We start from the raw sequence: 16,002 nt of genomic DNA, 5'->3' as shown, positions 1-16,002 counted from the left end.
CAAATCTCTCAACTGCCTTTTTATGACTCATAGAGTGTGAGTTTATTACCTGTCAAGGTATCTTATATATTTTTAATGACACAATTTTACACTATATTGTTCCCTACCTTGCTTTCTATATATATATATGGTCAAACCCTGGGACGGAGGCTGTGTGTCCGATATCTATCAACATTTCCATCTTGACTTTGTTCACAGTACATCCATTTATACTTTATTACACGTACATTTGCATTTTGGCTTGGTTCATATTACAGACACATGTTTACTGGCTAGATATACAGTGAATACAATTTTTTTAAACATTAGCTTTCCAGTAGATCATCCACAGTACCCATATCTTCAGATATCCCTCATAACTATCCTGAATTAAACTGGTAAGTTTTACCATTATCATAATATAATTTAGTCTGTTTTTGACCTCTGCTATTGTTGGTGGATCGTTCTGCTTCCAGTTTTTAGCTATAACTGCCTTAGCTGAGGATAGAATATGTATCATTAGTTTGTCAACGTTCCTCTCTTGGTCATATGGTCATATCCCCTGAGGAAGTGTGTTTAGACACACGAAACGCGTAGGGCTATTTTATTTCGATTTTGGACATATTTGCTGAGTAGAAATACAAGCAGTACAATCGCTGAGTGCCTTGGTGGAGCGACAGAGGGGCAAGGAGGTGCGGATTGCCGTTTCCCTGAGGCTTCACTGGAGATTGCCAGTCCGTGACGTTACATCCGGCGACATCATTTCCGGTTTCGGCACGACGGAAGGAAACAGAAACGGAAGGAGTGCACGGCATCCTGAACACCCTGCGAACCCCCTACACGTGGATACCAGCTCACATTGGTCTAATGCGTTTTTACATCTGCCGTCCTGTGAGTGTTATCTAGATTTTAACCCACCGGAGCGGCACATCAGCATCTTGTCCTACCATATATATTTTTAGTTATAATAAATTAACTTTTATCATTAGCTTTGCTTTAATGTTATTTGTCCAGTTGTGTCTGTTTGTCTTGTCTCCTTGTGGCAGCCAGTTTGCATTTATATGTCTGTGTAATCTGTATAGCTGTGTTGCACTAAATATCTCTCTTCTTTCATTCCATGTTCCACTTCCCCTGCATGAAGTCCTAACGGAGCACCTAAGGATTTAGTGACTGTAGATCATCTTGGGACTGGGACTATTTCAACTGGACTTCCATCTATTTTGGACTAAGTAGGCGCCGGTATCTCTTTTTGTTTATGCTGTCTTATCTGATTGTACCATCAGTTTTCCACCAGGCTGCCTTTCTACCAATAGGGCTCCCCCTCATAGCAGGGTTCATTGTCTTTATTCCCATTAGCGCTTTTTGCATCACCTTTTCTTTCTTTATCACCTATTGTTACTCCCTTTATTGCGTGATACCCCCTAATTTTGGCTGCTAGAGCCTCTATACACAGTACAAACAGCAGTGGGAGCAGGGGACAATGTTGTCGGGTGCCGTTTGTAATTTGGAATGGAGCTGAGGTATAGCCTGAGGTTCGCACTGTAGCTGTCGGGTTTAGATATAATGCTTGATAAAGCCTTTTTGTATTCCCATTTTATTCATTACCTAGAACATGAAGGTCCACGCTACCCTACCGAAGGCCTTCTCCGCGTCTAGTCCCAGAATCAGTGCCGGGCTCTGAGTCCTGTTGCTGTTGTTGATTATATTTATAATTCGACAGATATTGAACCCCACCTGATCTGGGTGTATCAGTATGTTCAGCACTATTTAAATGTGTTGCTAGTATTTTAGCAAAACATTTTATATCGGTGTTGATCAGCGATATGGGTCTATTATTTGGGCACAGCATAGGGCCTTTACCCTCCTTGGGGCTTACAATTATCGCATCTTCTAACATTGTTAGGATTATATATATTTTTTATTGTGTTTAGGCATAGTGTATATTATAATTTTATATCCTTTTATTACAGCCACTCTTTAGTAATTGCACTGTTATTATTTCTACTGGCCAACTCATTCACACTACCAATATCTAGTAATCAATATCTACTAATTTCTAGTTACCACCCAATTGCTTTATCAGCTACATTTACCAATTGGTTAAGCCACAGGTGTGGTCAAATACTAAATAGAATGTATACAAGGTTTAACCAGGCGCTGTCCTATATTCTTTTTGTTATATATATATATATTACATCAGTGAATAATTCTCATTCTTCAATTGCAATAGAAGTGCATTCCTTCCATCATCTCATCTTACAATTCATGTTGCTACTCTTAACAAATAGGTTAATTAAAAGAGTTGATCAGTGGGAATATCAGCATGGGAAATTGAAATCTGAGACAAATCAATAATTACGCCCAAAACAGTCACTTTAGTTCTTTAAAAAATAAATTGTCAACATCTATTGGAAGAAACCCCCAGTGAATTCACATAGCTCATGTGTTTCTATACAATTCAAGCGTGTAGGGGTCCATGTTAAAATGGATAAGAAGTAGAGTAACAAACTGTGCTCATTTGCATGTCATTTCCCAGAATCCCTAGCTGCAGTGCTAAGCGATAATAGTGAAAGACAGGGTTGCAGACCAGTCAGAGAAATGCAAAAGCACCACAAGTGGTATTTTTATTTACTGTACATTGTACGATGGAGGGTTGTGTCACATTTTTTACCTGCCATAACTTATGTAATGTCTGGTTATACAATTCATCATCAGGATTTCAAGATTTCTTTATAGTTTTTTCTATGTTCATGAATTACAGTAATTTAACTCATCTTTATAAGAAAGAAAAATAAAGTACAAGGTACTATTGCTCCACAGTATAAATTGAATCTACATATAACCTATGGAAATTGATATTATTTAGATAAATAATATACAGTAACTTACATGTGAAATCAATATACAGATTGTATTGATAGTACCCATTATTACTGTATATTTGAAACATTTTTAATATTCTTAAAAACATGTACTGAATAGTTGTACAACTTGGCTCCATTTTCCACTGCCAGAAAATACAAACACGGAATAACTTATAATTAAGAAAAAAAGTAAGATGGTTTATTTTATGTTCACACAACTAAACCTTACCATATTTTACAGAGCATCAAGAATATGCTATTTATAGATGTGTGTCTGCTTTTCCATCTGTCTCTCCAAATTAAAAAAATGTTTTGATGAAATACACTGTGCACATGTTAAGAAATGTGGGGAACAGAATGAAAAATAAATGTCTCCTTCACCACTTCACATTTGCATGGGGTGTACTGAAGAGGCATGTGACGGAAATAATGTTCAGGCCGTCCTCGGTTATCCAACGGAATCCGTTCTGGAAGTAGCGTTGGATAGTGAAACCGTTGTAAAGTGAGTCCCGTGTTAATCAGTGGCGGTGAGCGTTGGATAACGCATTCAGGCGTCGGATAACGCATTCCGGCGTCGAAAAACGGCCATTAGGGTTGCATTGTAAAGTGTTGGATATGCCATTCGTTGTTAGGCCACGCTTATAGTGCTGGCGGCAGCGATGGCGACGCGACCAATGGCGTCACCCGTCGCCGTCGCCACCAGCGAAAGATATAATTTGATTTTCAGCGACTGTCGCCAGTGATGTCACGAAAGGGGCGGGCCGCGGTCTCTGATTGGTTTAGAGACAGTCACATGAGGCGACTGTCTATAAAAAAATTTGGGTTGCAACGTCGCTCTCTCGCGCTTACTATAAGCGCTTGCGACGGAGTCAATGTATTTGATTCGGAGCAACGTTGCGTCGCCGTCGCAAAGCACTATAAGCGCAGCCTAAAGTGAAACGTTGGATAATGAGGACTACCTGTACAGTAGTTCATTTCTAGAGATGGGAGTTTTTTTTTTTTTTATGAATTTGGATCGGGCGGTCCATTTTTTCCGTGGATTTCAGCGGCTCAATGTCAAAAAGGGCGATACTTAAGAATCTGCCAATGGATCGCTGAATCCACGGATTGGATTCCAAAAAATCCGTCCACACGTTGTATCCAATGGCGCATTTTGATGAATCAGCGCTGATTGAAGCCACTGAAATCCGTTTGCAGATTTTACACCTCGAAACAAATTTTGGGGGTAACATCAGCGAAAATCCGGGAAACGGATTTCAGCAGATTTGCTCTTCTCTAGCCCTTTCTAGATATTTTTTCTTCTCATAAGTAAGTTTTGAGTTCAATCGTTTCGCCAAAACATGTCAAGCAGCAACCACATCAAGTTATACTGTGTGTATGCTTTGTATTTCCTCCACTGCACAGAGAAAAGAGGAAACAAAGGAATGATATAGTCAATAGCATGGGATGTGCAACATGTATGCGGTACTTAGGGGGTTTAAATTTAGAAGCCCTATATGTGCTATGTGTGAGCTACAGGGCAGGTAAAACTGGAGCCCATACACAGAACTCATAGCACTCAGGTGCCGAATTGTTTCCTGTTTTCTCTATGCCGTGGAGGAAAGATAAAGCCCACAGTATATACTGTAATTGATATTGTAGGTACCTGCTGAAAGGGTTACCTTAACGGAGTTACAGGCTTAACATGTTCTGGCCAAAAGAGTGAACTACATAACCCATACTTACTTATGATAAGAAAAACATATATAAATGAATTAAATCATATGTCATATTGGATGGGCATTGGGGCTTGTTTGTTTGCTGTTATGTATTTGAGGTTGCGCTCCCACTAACACTCCAGTTGACAATCAAATATATACACATATTATACTGTGGGCCTGGGATTTGAGCTTGCTAAGTTTGTGTATATCTGATTGGAAATCCTGTCATTGCCTAGTTAGGGTTCTCATTCACTGTAAACTTTGAGACTAAACGTGCAGTTAATTTTAGAGGGGTGCTTTTATTTAAATGGGGAGTTATTTGACTATGACACACAGACAGGCATTTGACACTTACAATGCCCTTATGATGTACCAGCTATGTCATGGCACAAAAGCTAGTTTCTAGGGGGAAAACAGTCCAAAGACCAAGTCTAGGGCTCAAACCCCTCTCTCCAGTTCATTTATTTTTCGTTCCGGTGCTGCGTTGCGCATTCTTCACTTTTTGTAGTTTCATGGGGATGGTTGGGCTAAACGCTCCAGGGGTCAGTCCCATTGAAACAGGAGTAAAGCTCCCTCCTCCACTTCTCTTTCCATCAGCTGGGGGGCAGTGGTTGGTCATCTGATCTCTGCCGAAGCGATCCCATCCCTGCCCATGCCGAAGGTCCGGGGGTGCTTCGGTGTTGCCAGACTTCCTGCACTGTAAAGGTTAATATGTGCAAAACTGTATTGGTAATCCCGACCAAGAGGGAATGTTGGTTTATGAAAGAAGCATGCTCACAGCTACCCTGCAAACAGATATCAGCTTTCAATGTACTTTGGATTCTTACATTTGTTTTCCAGGCATTGTATTAGTGCCCCCTCACTGCTCTTCATCGGACTGTATAATAGACCATTTAAAAAGAGATGCCAAATAGATATGCTTCCCAAGCATGTCCGATGTTCTTTTTCTTCTTGCAACCAAAGTATTAATCCTTCCTTACAGCTTATATATACGCTGTTTATGGCTACTGTTTCCGTTGTGTGTAATATCCAAGTCTGATTCTACTTATCTTTGTTTAAGCCAAGTTGTATAATTTCTTGTTTATTTTATTGGTTGGGTGAGTGGTGTGTTGAGAGATGCCTCCATGTAATGGAAGTATGCTGATGGAAGCTGTATTGGTGGGATGATCGGAGTCTACTTTCAAAGAAGGAAAGTAGAATACCTTCTTCAACTGACATACCAACTAAACTACAAAGGACAGGAGAGGCCCAATGCCACATCCAACATGATGAATTATTTAGTACATTAGTATGTATTTTATCCATATTCTTTCGTTATAACTATGGGTAATTTAGTTCAATACTTTGACCAAAACATTTTAAGCCTGCAACCACATCACGGCGACCCTGTTTCGGCAGTTCCTACACTACTGATATTATACTGGCTCATGTATGTCTTCTACTGCATGGAGAGAAGAGGAAACACAACTATACTACGGCCAACAGCATGGGACGCGTGACATGTATGTGGTGCTTAAAGGGCTACAATTTATGAAGCACTATATGTGCTATGTATGTGCTATGTATGTGCTATGTATGAGCTATAGTGCAGTTAAAGCAGCAAAATATGTGAACTCTTGTATGTTTTTTATGTCAAATAAATTTGGTAATATTAGGTAATACTTACTGCATTTATTATAATTATTATTCAACTCTTAATGCCATTTTCAATGAGATTTAAAGCATCATTTGATTTCTATAGCAGGTTTTAGCCACCTCCCCAGCAGTGCAAGATCTTTGCAAACTTTCCTGTTTGTGATAATTTGTTGCTAATGTTCCCAGCAGTTTGAGCTATAAACTGTAACAATAGATGATGTTACCTTAGTAATATAAGAATACTTTGTAGCTGCTGAGTTACACTGACTGAAGCAGCTATTTGTTAGTCACACCATCAGGATTTTTACACATTTATAACAGGGTTACCAAACAATTGCCAGCTTAGGTAAAAATGCAGAATTGTATATTGTCACATGCTTTACATATACAAATAAAAAAAGAAAGACAGGGGGAATGTAGTTTTGCTGCTTTAAAACTGGTTAAAAAAACAGATGTGCCTAATAATTATAGTGAAAAGAATCTAAGAAAAAGAATCCGAAAATAAAATATATACTTCCCATGCATGTAGCAACAGTAAAGGTATCACCCCTACACTCCTGGGCAGGGGGCTGGGTGGCGGATGAGATCTCTATTCATTCATGTGTGTTCCAGGACCTGCTGAAGAAGTGCATGAAACCCCGGTTAAAAATCACTGTGCTAGGTCATGAAAAGAAAGAGGTGGGTGTTCAGTATCTTTGCTAACTGAATGAACTGGTTGTATTGGATTCTTCAGTCTCGCCCTCTTGATCTGTTCTGCATGGATCCAGAATGTGTGCTTGTCTTTCACTCATTCAACAATGATTTTACAGCCATTCCCCAACAACCCTTCTGGGACTTCCTTTCCATCCTGCTTTAATTCATTCGGTTTATCGTGCATTGTTTGCACAGCAGCTATGAGGGAAATACAAGATGCTGGCCGTGAAACTGCAAGGCCAAGTGTCATTAAGTTACATTTTAAGCATAAGTATTAGATTTTTCTTTGATATGTGATACAAAACAGTTAACGAGACAGACGGCTATTATAGTTGTATTAGTTGTCTATTTAAGTAAGACCGGAACCCCTGTGCCGAAGCTCCAGATATGTAGGAAAACTTCAAATGACTAAATAATGTTCATAGAAGATTGAAATCAGTTATCAGGATGACGGGAGAACCCTGCTTGATAATATTTGTATTAAGTGCGCCCGCACCGGAGTGGACTAAAGCATGCAGCTGGAGCGAGGAATGACCGGGGGAGAGTCCTGCAGCCTGAGCTCAAAGAGCCCTCGCTAACAAGAAACACAACCCCCCATACGCAAATCCAAAACCTCAGATATATGCTGCTGTCACACGGGCACCGGGGCAAGATAGAAATAAAGCCATAAAGACCTGATAACTCACGTAATCGGCTCCCAGTAGTCTCTGCAATGCCGCAGGCTCAGAAATACTCCCGTCCGGTGTGTGCTCCAGCCGATGCCGCCCAGAAGATATCAAAATAGGAAAAAATGTGGAGCACTGCAAACAAGCTAGTGAGGAAGCTGGACAAGGGTAGCCGTTGAAAAAAAAGCAATTTATTGAAGATATATAATCCCGCAGTCAACTCTGACGCGTTTCGAACCTGTTGGTACTTTGTCAAAGAGTATTAACAAGTCTCTACACACTGGAAGTCTCTCGCAGTGGAGTTACTGTACCATAAGGTGTCCTTCAGGAAACAGAGGCACCAGACATGCAATAGCTGCAGGTGTTAGCCGGTGTGGACAGTGCTCCCACCATAATCTCCCCGCATAATAAATGTCTATGATTAGGAAGAACCAAAAAAGCATGTATGTATGTAAAAGCATTTCGTTAGCCACAGAACGGTATCATCTATTTATTAATTTTTTTGATTATATATATGTATATATATATATATATCTATATCTATGTCTATATCTATATATATATTGCTACAATTATATGGGGGTGACACAAATAACATAATTAAGATATTTTTTGTATTAAAAATATATCTTTGAATTATGTTATGTGTTTCATCCCCCTTTGATAAAGTGCAGAGGGAGGTGTGAAATGCGTCAGAGTTTCACTCCCTTCACCTTGATATTGACTTTTGCCAATAAAGTATTTTTCTAGTTATTTTTGCTCTCCAGCCCTTCATTTTTCTACCGCTGTGCACTTCCATCCCTGCTTGTCTCTTAACCTTAAGGAACATAATATCTGTTCCTATCTTAGGTAATGTCATGATTTAATAGAGCTTGGTGGGTCTAGGACTCAGCTTGTACCTATAAAGCAAAACGACTGTACATTTTATTTCACAAAACCCATTCTCCACCCAGATTAGCCATTTTACTGCCCCGCACCGTGTTACTTTAAATTTCAATTAAATTGATTGCAATCGCAACATTAACTGAGTTCTTCCGTTACTTCATTCAAATAAAAAAATCGGGAAGCCGCTTACAGAGACAGATGAGTAGAGTGAGCTGAAACAACTTGTTCCGCTTGCCCGCATCCAGGATCCTGCAGCTATGAGAGAGCACAGTGATGCCACTGCTATAGTGTAAGTGTGTCAAAGAACCGGTCAGTTAAAAAGTGACTGCCTACAGTTCTTTCATCTTCAGTAATTTGATTCTGCACTGTAGGGAAAAACTGATAGTTGCTATTAGTTTGTTCCCAAGGTGCAGAAGCAATGACTCAGATAATGTTTGAGGTATAGTTTGTTCTTTTTTTACTTCTTCATAATTCGAAGTTAAACTATTTCCATAAAACGAGGATGCAGGGGCCAAAATGCCACCTTTAGACCACATTTGCTGAAATTGTAGGCCACGTTCGCTGAAATTCTAGGCCACAGCGCCTAGAACACATAAAGGTTCCAAGAGTTTTCGTAAGCTCATTGTTTTACCAATATCATTATTTTAACAGTTGGTTTAGCGATTCCATTCTCATACTTTGTGTTATTATGGATTTTTTTGCCTCTGTTCTACCACTGTTTATACTTTACATTGAATAATATTCTACATTGCATAGCATTGATTAGAATATTATGTATAGAAATTAAAAAATACTGGCGCTACAGTACAATGATATTTATTTATTTCTTACTTGAAAAGTGAGTCCTGTAGAATGAACTCTTGAGAGAGAAAGAAACCCATTTCTGCCTAACCACCGCATCAATGAAATTCATATTGTGCTATTTTCTTTTTTTTATTTTATTGACTTCCACATATGTACTATTTTACATCAATGACAACAATTTAATATTGCAGGAATACCCTGAGACTAGCAGGGAGGAATTAGAGGAAATATTTGTTCTCTAGTACACAATGCCTATTTAAAGGGCATCTGAATGACTTCAAGGCAGCTGATTGTAGGCAGGCAATCATTTTAAAAGCATTCTATTGCAGTTTAAATAATATTTCTATGACTGAAAATGAATGTATTGTGCTCTCTATGCCTTTTAATATATGAAGATGAAAGTCATTGTTTGATCTTGCTAAAATAGTTTTTGCCTATTTTGGGCTGCTACTGTGTATTATAACTTTAATCCATTAGTTCCGACTGCGCTAAAAACTAGCAGCAAAATGCATTAGTTCAGCGCAGATGCAAGAAATTGCTGTTTTTTCCCCCAGTACATATAACAAAGCTTTGTATTTGAAGTTGCAGAACTTTAATCACAAAAAGAACCAGTTCAGATTTGCAAAGATGCAAGTCACATCTTTTCACAGAATGACTTTTAAAACGTCTTACAAAGTTTCCCCAAAGTTTCATAGAGCAATGACTTTGATGGTAGACAGGAACAAAGAATTTTTTAGGCTGCTCAAAGATACATTTGGAAGCTAAAATCTAGACAGCATGGTTAAGCGACAGACTTTGATGGATGAAGGTAAAAGGTCTGTGACATGGACATACCTCTTGAGGGTAAATGATAAATGTCCCACATTTTGTAAAAAAAAATAGTACTGTTCTATTTTGCTTTAAAACTAGTGCATAGGTATATAATGGGTCAGTAGTACATTTCTTTACTTTAAACCCCTCACACGACTTTCATTGCTGGGATAATAATTACATTACTTCTACAACAGCTGTCAGTGAGGCTCAACTCCAGTACTCAAGACCTTCCAACAAATCAGGTTATCAGAATATCCCTGCTTTAGCACAGGGATCAGACTGAGCCTCTGATTGCACCCCTGTGCTAAAGCAGGGATATCTTTCAAACCTGACCTGTGGCGGGTCTTGAGGACTGGCGTTGAGCACCACTGCCTTAAGAGAATGAAGAATTATGATGAGCTAATAAAATGGTTTGCCACCTGGCTACAGATCACCAAAATAGGGTAAAACCTTCAGTCAAGTTTGTGAATCCGGTGAATTTTGAACATTTGCAGCTGGGGAAAAAGTGGCAAAGACATGAAACTACAGTATGCCAGAAAACACTGTGAATAACGTACTCAGAAAGCACTGTGAGAAAGACTTTTGCCAATGTAACATGTCCGTCCCCCCCACCCAACCTTACTTAGGGACCAGCGTGTGGGAGAGGGCGCATTACCACGATTGTATGGTGCTCTACCTGTTGGTTTGCAGGAGGTCTGAGTAGTCTGCTTGATGGTATGAGACCTGACAAAACTGGCTCACACAGGTCTCTGGGTTCTTCACAATGGTGTCAGCGCCTCCAGCAGTGATTGATCCCACGGAGCATAGGTGTCAGCCCCATCACTACACACTTTCCTCCCTCCTGCTCAGGAACTGACACCTGAGGTAGAGGTATCTTGAAAGATACTTTATTACAGAGCATCATACAGCATCTCTTCCAGTAGCATCACACTCCACTTGCCCCAGGCCTTTAGAGGGTGCACATTCTTCACTGATCCAGGTGGTCTTAGACTAGCCTGCCCAAGTTAGCAAGCTTAGCCCGCCATGGGGAAGACTCACAGCTCCCCCCTGTTCACCCTCCTTCACCATAGCCAGGGCTCAGAGAGGAACACTCTCACCCTCCTTACTCCAGGAGGAGCAGGGGGCAAACACAACCTCATGGCGATCTTGACTATCCACCCTCCAGGCGTGCTTCCACTGCTGTGGGTGCGCAGTTTCATACTTTCCCACCTCAGTACTGGGGTCCCGCCTTGTTCATGGTAAGCGCAAGCCAGTCATAAGCACTGGAGGTAAGACTTACATAGCTCCGACGTACGTTTCGCAATAGCTTTGTCAAGGGACGTTTGTAGCGTAGTGAAGATTTCATCCTGCGGGTTAATATGTACCTTAACACTAAACTAACGATCCCCCATGCATACCATAGAGGATACAAAGGCATTGCTAGTGTAGTGATAAGGTATACTCTATATTAATATCTTTGGAGCTCCTGTTGCCAAGTCTAATCTGATCAATGGATGGAAGCAATAACACGTTATTTTAGGATAATGCAGCATTATCTGGACATAAAGTGATGTTACCCCAAAGCTAACGAGATCAAGTATAGCCATTGTTTTTCAGGTTATTATCTCAGTAAATAGTGTATTAATTCAGGGTAAAAAAACATCCGTTCCTGTTTTAGGTAACATTACTGTATTTTTTCTGATTTAAACAGAGCTTATAAATCTGTGACTTTTCAAGGATGTTTTTTTGCACCTTTAAAATAAAATATGAAACAATGAACAAAGTAAACAAATACAGAATGAACATCATTTGCATGAAACTGGAAACTTGCACTTAATATTTGTAATGGAAATACTTGCAATACTTTTAAATCAAGAGATTTCTTTGATCTTTAGTTTCACATTCCCTTTGAATTTCAACTAATGAGAACCTTAAGTGTTTCTGTTGAGAAGGCATTTAAGCAAGAGATAAAAAGAATATGAAGATGGATATGTTATGTAGCACCCCTTCACATCACTTACCATATGTTTTTGTACTTTACACAAAGCTATAGATAGTCATTCAAGAATATGGTCAAAAAAGTTTCATAGTCTTATTTACAAACCTGCTGAAATCCACTGCACCTCCGTGGTGATATTGTACTGCTAAATAAGTCATTTGTTAAAGATAATTTTATATCACAATAGACCCTTGTGGCATAAGAAATAGGAGAGAAAAGTCAGTCTTAGGTTACGGCCCGCTGCCTGCGCTGCACGCGCGTCTGCAAGTCTGGCGGGGCGTGCAGCCGCCCCCCGTTCTGCAGTGAGCTGCAGGGGGAAAGACAGGGGGGAGCATGACGGGGGAGTGACGGGGGTGAGGTCGTGACGTCACCTGGCAGGTTTGCCCTCATTGGCTGAGCCGCCGGGGGGCGTGGCCTAGCGCACCATCGCAAGTCCTGATCTCAATTCTCTTGAGAGCAGGAGTTTCTGTCGGCGCAGCGCGGCGGCCCCCCCTCGCAGCGGGCCCGGCCCCATTGTGGGGCGGCTCTTATCCCTGCAGAGTCCACCACAGCGGGCGCTGCAGTAGCCAGCGGGGACCTGGCCTTAGATGCAAAATTGGATGCAATACATCTCATACTGTGTTTAATGTGAGTCTTCTGCTACCTATCAATGCACTCACTCCCAAACTGGTCATTGACACTGGAGGATAACACATCTTGAGTCAGATAGGTGTTCAACAGTTTCGGTACAAACCATTCTAAGGTATTGTAAGGGTTGTGTATGATTATATTGGATTAATACATGTACATATTAAACAATGATTCTCATTGACTTCCATGGGAGCTACTGTGCGATAGTGCCCTGATCGGCACTACCGCATTTTAATGAATAACCCCTCTATAAGTGTAACAACATAAAATCAGACAATGGAAAAGAAATCCCTCCCAGAGAGCGTCAAATGTAAGTGGTGTGTTAGGAGGCTTAAAAGGACAGCAGGTGAAGGGGTAAGTGCAGAAGACGGCAGTCCCTGGCCATGACGGTTGGTTAGTGGGATTGTGGGTGTTGGGCAGTAGCCATGAGTGCGGACTATTGAAATGCTTCATTCAGAAGGTGAGTACTTAGGTCTAACTAAAGGAAGTGGGAGAGGGAGTTGCAGAGTCCCCAGACTAGCGCAAGACCACGCCTCACCCAAAGGTAAGCGTGCGTGTGTTGGTTTGTGTGTGTGTTGGAGTGAGCGAGAGGTGTCTTACCTTCTCTGGAGCGTCCCTTCTCCTGCAGTAATGGCGACCCGAAGTAAAATGACGCTGCACCGTCACATGACAATGCCACATCAGAACGCCGCTGCACTGCGGGAGGCGGGACGCTCCTCAAGGAATCACCCGGCCGGTAAGTATGTACAATGCGCGCCTGGTGTTGGCACTATAATAAATTACAACATTTATCAGTTTGCTTTATATCTCAAACTCACTAAAAGACATCACATCAGTATCTGTACTTTGGCATTTGACTATGGGCTCTATTTTATTATGAAATTAGTATTGTATTGAAAATAACTAAAAGGAGCAACGTCTTTCTGGCGCATCTGGCAGCAAAGCAGTTAAAACATCCATTTATTTGACTTGATTTTAAAATAGCTATTTATTTCCCATTATATAAAGGGTTATTACCTTTGCTATACAGCAGGAGTGGCCAACTCCAGTCTTCAAGGACCACTCACAGGTCAGGTTTTAAGGATATCCCAGCTTCAGCACAGGTGATTGAGCCAATTGTGCTGAAGCAGGGATATCCTAAAAACCTGGCCTGTTGGTGGTCTTTGGGGAATGGAGTTAGCCATCCCTGATATATAGTATTACACTCCATGGATATGTCTGATTCGTTTTTTGGTTGCAGGAGTTTGTGGGAATTGCCCAATACCTAGGAAAGTAAGAGATAAATCCACCCCTTGTAGAAGAGATATGTTTCTTTTTACACCAGAGAGGTGTCTGTGAGCAAACACTAATTATATCATTTATAACTTTGAGATAAAGTGACAATGAAATATCTTATGTATCCGAGACTAACTTTTGCATATTAATACTGTACTTTTGACAATACAAGAGATCTCAGTGGCACTTAGGTTCATGTACAAACTTAAACGTGCATATATTAAAATGAAAGTAGGGATATTGGTACTTCAACATTAAGAGTCAATTAAATGTATCTTTACAACCTGCTTCAGAAGTTTGTGTTTTGCATACAGCATAATGATATTACTCTTGATACAAATTTGACGGGAATGTGATAATTACAAAAAGGATAAAGTAATGTTTTTATCACAGAGGGATTTGTGCAGTGCATTTAATTTTAAAATTAAAACATCCATAAATGAATGAATGGCTAATAATATAATAATATAACATTTGCATGGTTGCATTCTCTTTAGATTTCCCAGAACTACCAATGAATGTTCTACTTATTACCATAGCAAAAGCCATCAATTTTTGTTTTCAATTATTAAAAGTAGTACTCTTCAAAGTGGCACTTTTTTTATTAAGTTATTTTCAAAACTTTATGCCAGGTTATGGTTTATTCCAAAATCTGTGTTATCTCTCTATCGAAGCAGCAATCACGGGAACGAGGCTGCTCTGGAGAGAGAGTGGCTCAGTGAGTAACACTGAGTTTGCAGCAGGGGAATCTGGTTCAATTCCCGGTGTCAGCTCCTCATGACTTTGGGCAAGTCACCTTACCTCCCTCTGCCTCAGGCACCAAAAACATAGACTGTAAGCTCCACAGGGCAGGGACTGTGTCTGCAAAATGTCTCTGTAAAGCACTACATAAAACTAGCAGTGCTATACAAGAACTTATTATTATTATTATTATTATTTATCTCGATTTCATTAAATATGCAGCAGAAAATAATATATAATAATATTCAGCACTTTTTATTGAATTTTTCTACATATTTTTGGATGTGTTTAATTATATTTTTAAAGAACATTGATCTAATACCTCATTTATAGATATGTCGACAATAATAATATTATTATTCTCCCAATGGGACTCAAAGCGCTTCACAATTACAGTGCAGGTGGTCTTTGCTATACGACGGTCCGTTTTTCGTTGAACGTTTTTTCCGACGCCCCATAATGCAGGCATTATCCGACGTCGGAACCGCTTATCCGACACTCACCGCCATGGATTAACATGGACTCGCAATCCGACGGTCCGTTATCCGACGGCGGTTTGTGGGACGGGTTCCGGCGGATAAGCGAGGACCGGCTGTGTTGTGCACGGTAAACAGCACATTGTAATTTGGCATTGGGGGCACATTGGCAGCACATACGGTCAGTTGATCATTTGTCCCATTTAGACCCTTATCCCATAGGCTGCAAAATCTCTGACCAGTGCTACAGAAGAAATCGGCATGGAACAATGGAGATAAAATCTGCTCCAGCATGGGGAAGAAGCTTCACGCATACTAAATAACGCCTTAATCTGTTGTTCAGTATATCTCATTTGACTCCGTTTCTTATCACTTACTGTAAGCCTCTCTGTTCCCACAGACAATGCTTTGTTCACCCAGCTTTGGAAAGATACACTTCATGATGAAGGACCACTGTAGAGGAATAAGATTTTTAATCTTGATTAGGTATGTATAGTCTCTTCTTTTCATATGGAAGATCTAAGTGTTTCCTATCTCAGAAAAGGTAAAGAATGTAATACCATGGCTACATGTAACTAATTAATTGTTGTATTACAGACACTTAACTTAATACCTCACTAAGTCAATCTGTATAATAATTTCCTGTAACAGAAAGCACTTAATTCAACAAGGAAACATGAAGAATTGGAGTTGATGTAATTTTCATTGCTGTATGTCCGAATTGCTTTGTCTACTGTAACTATCAAATAAAGACAAAAATTATTTTGTTACAGTATATACTATTTAAAAAACAAAATAATTATTTCAATAAACATACAAGCCATGTTTCTCTAACGCTCTTGCTTAAACAATTCTAGTTGTCAA

The sequence above is a fragment of the Ascaphus truei genome, chromosome 17, assembly GCF_040206685.1.
Source record: "Ascaphus truei isolate aAscTru1 chromosome 17, aAscTru1.hap1, whole genome shotgun sequence".
Classification (NCBI taxonomy): Eukaryota; Metazoa; Chordata; class Amphibia; order Anura; family Ascaphidae; genus Ascaphus; species Ascaphus truei.
The sequence above is the reverse complement of the archived record's forward strand: the minus strand, read 5'-3'. Positions refer to the sequence as shown.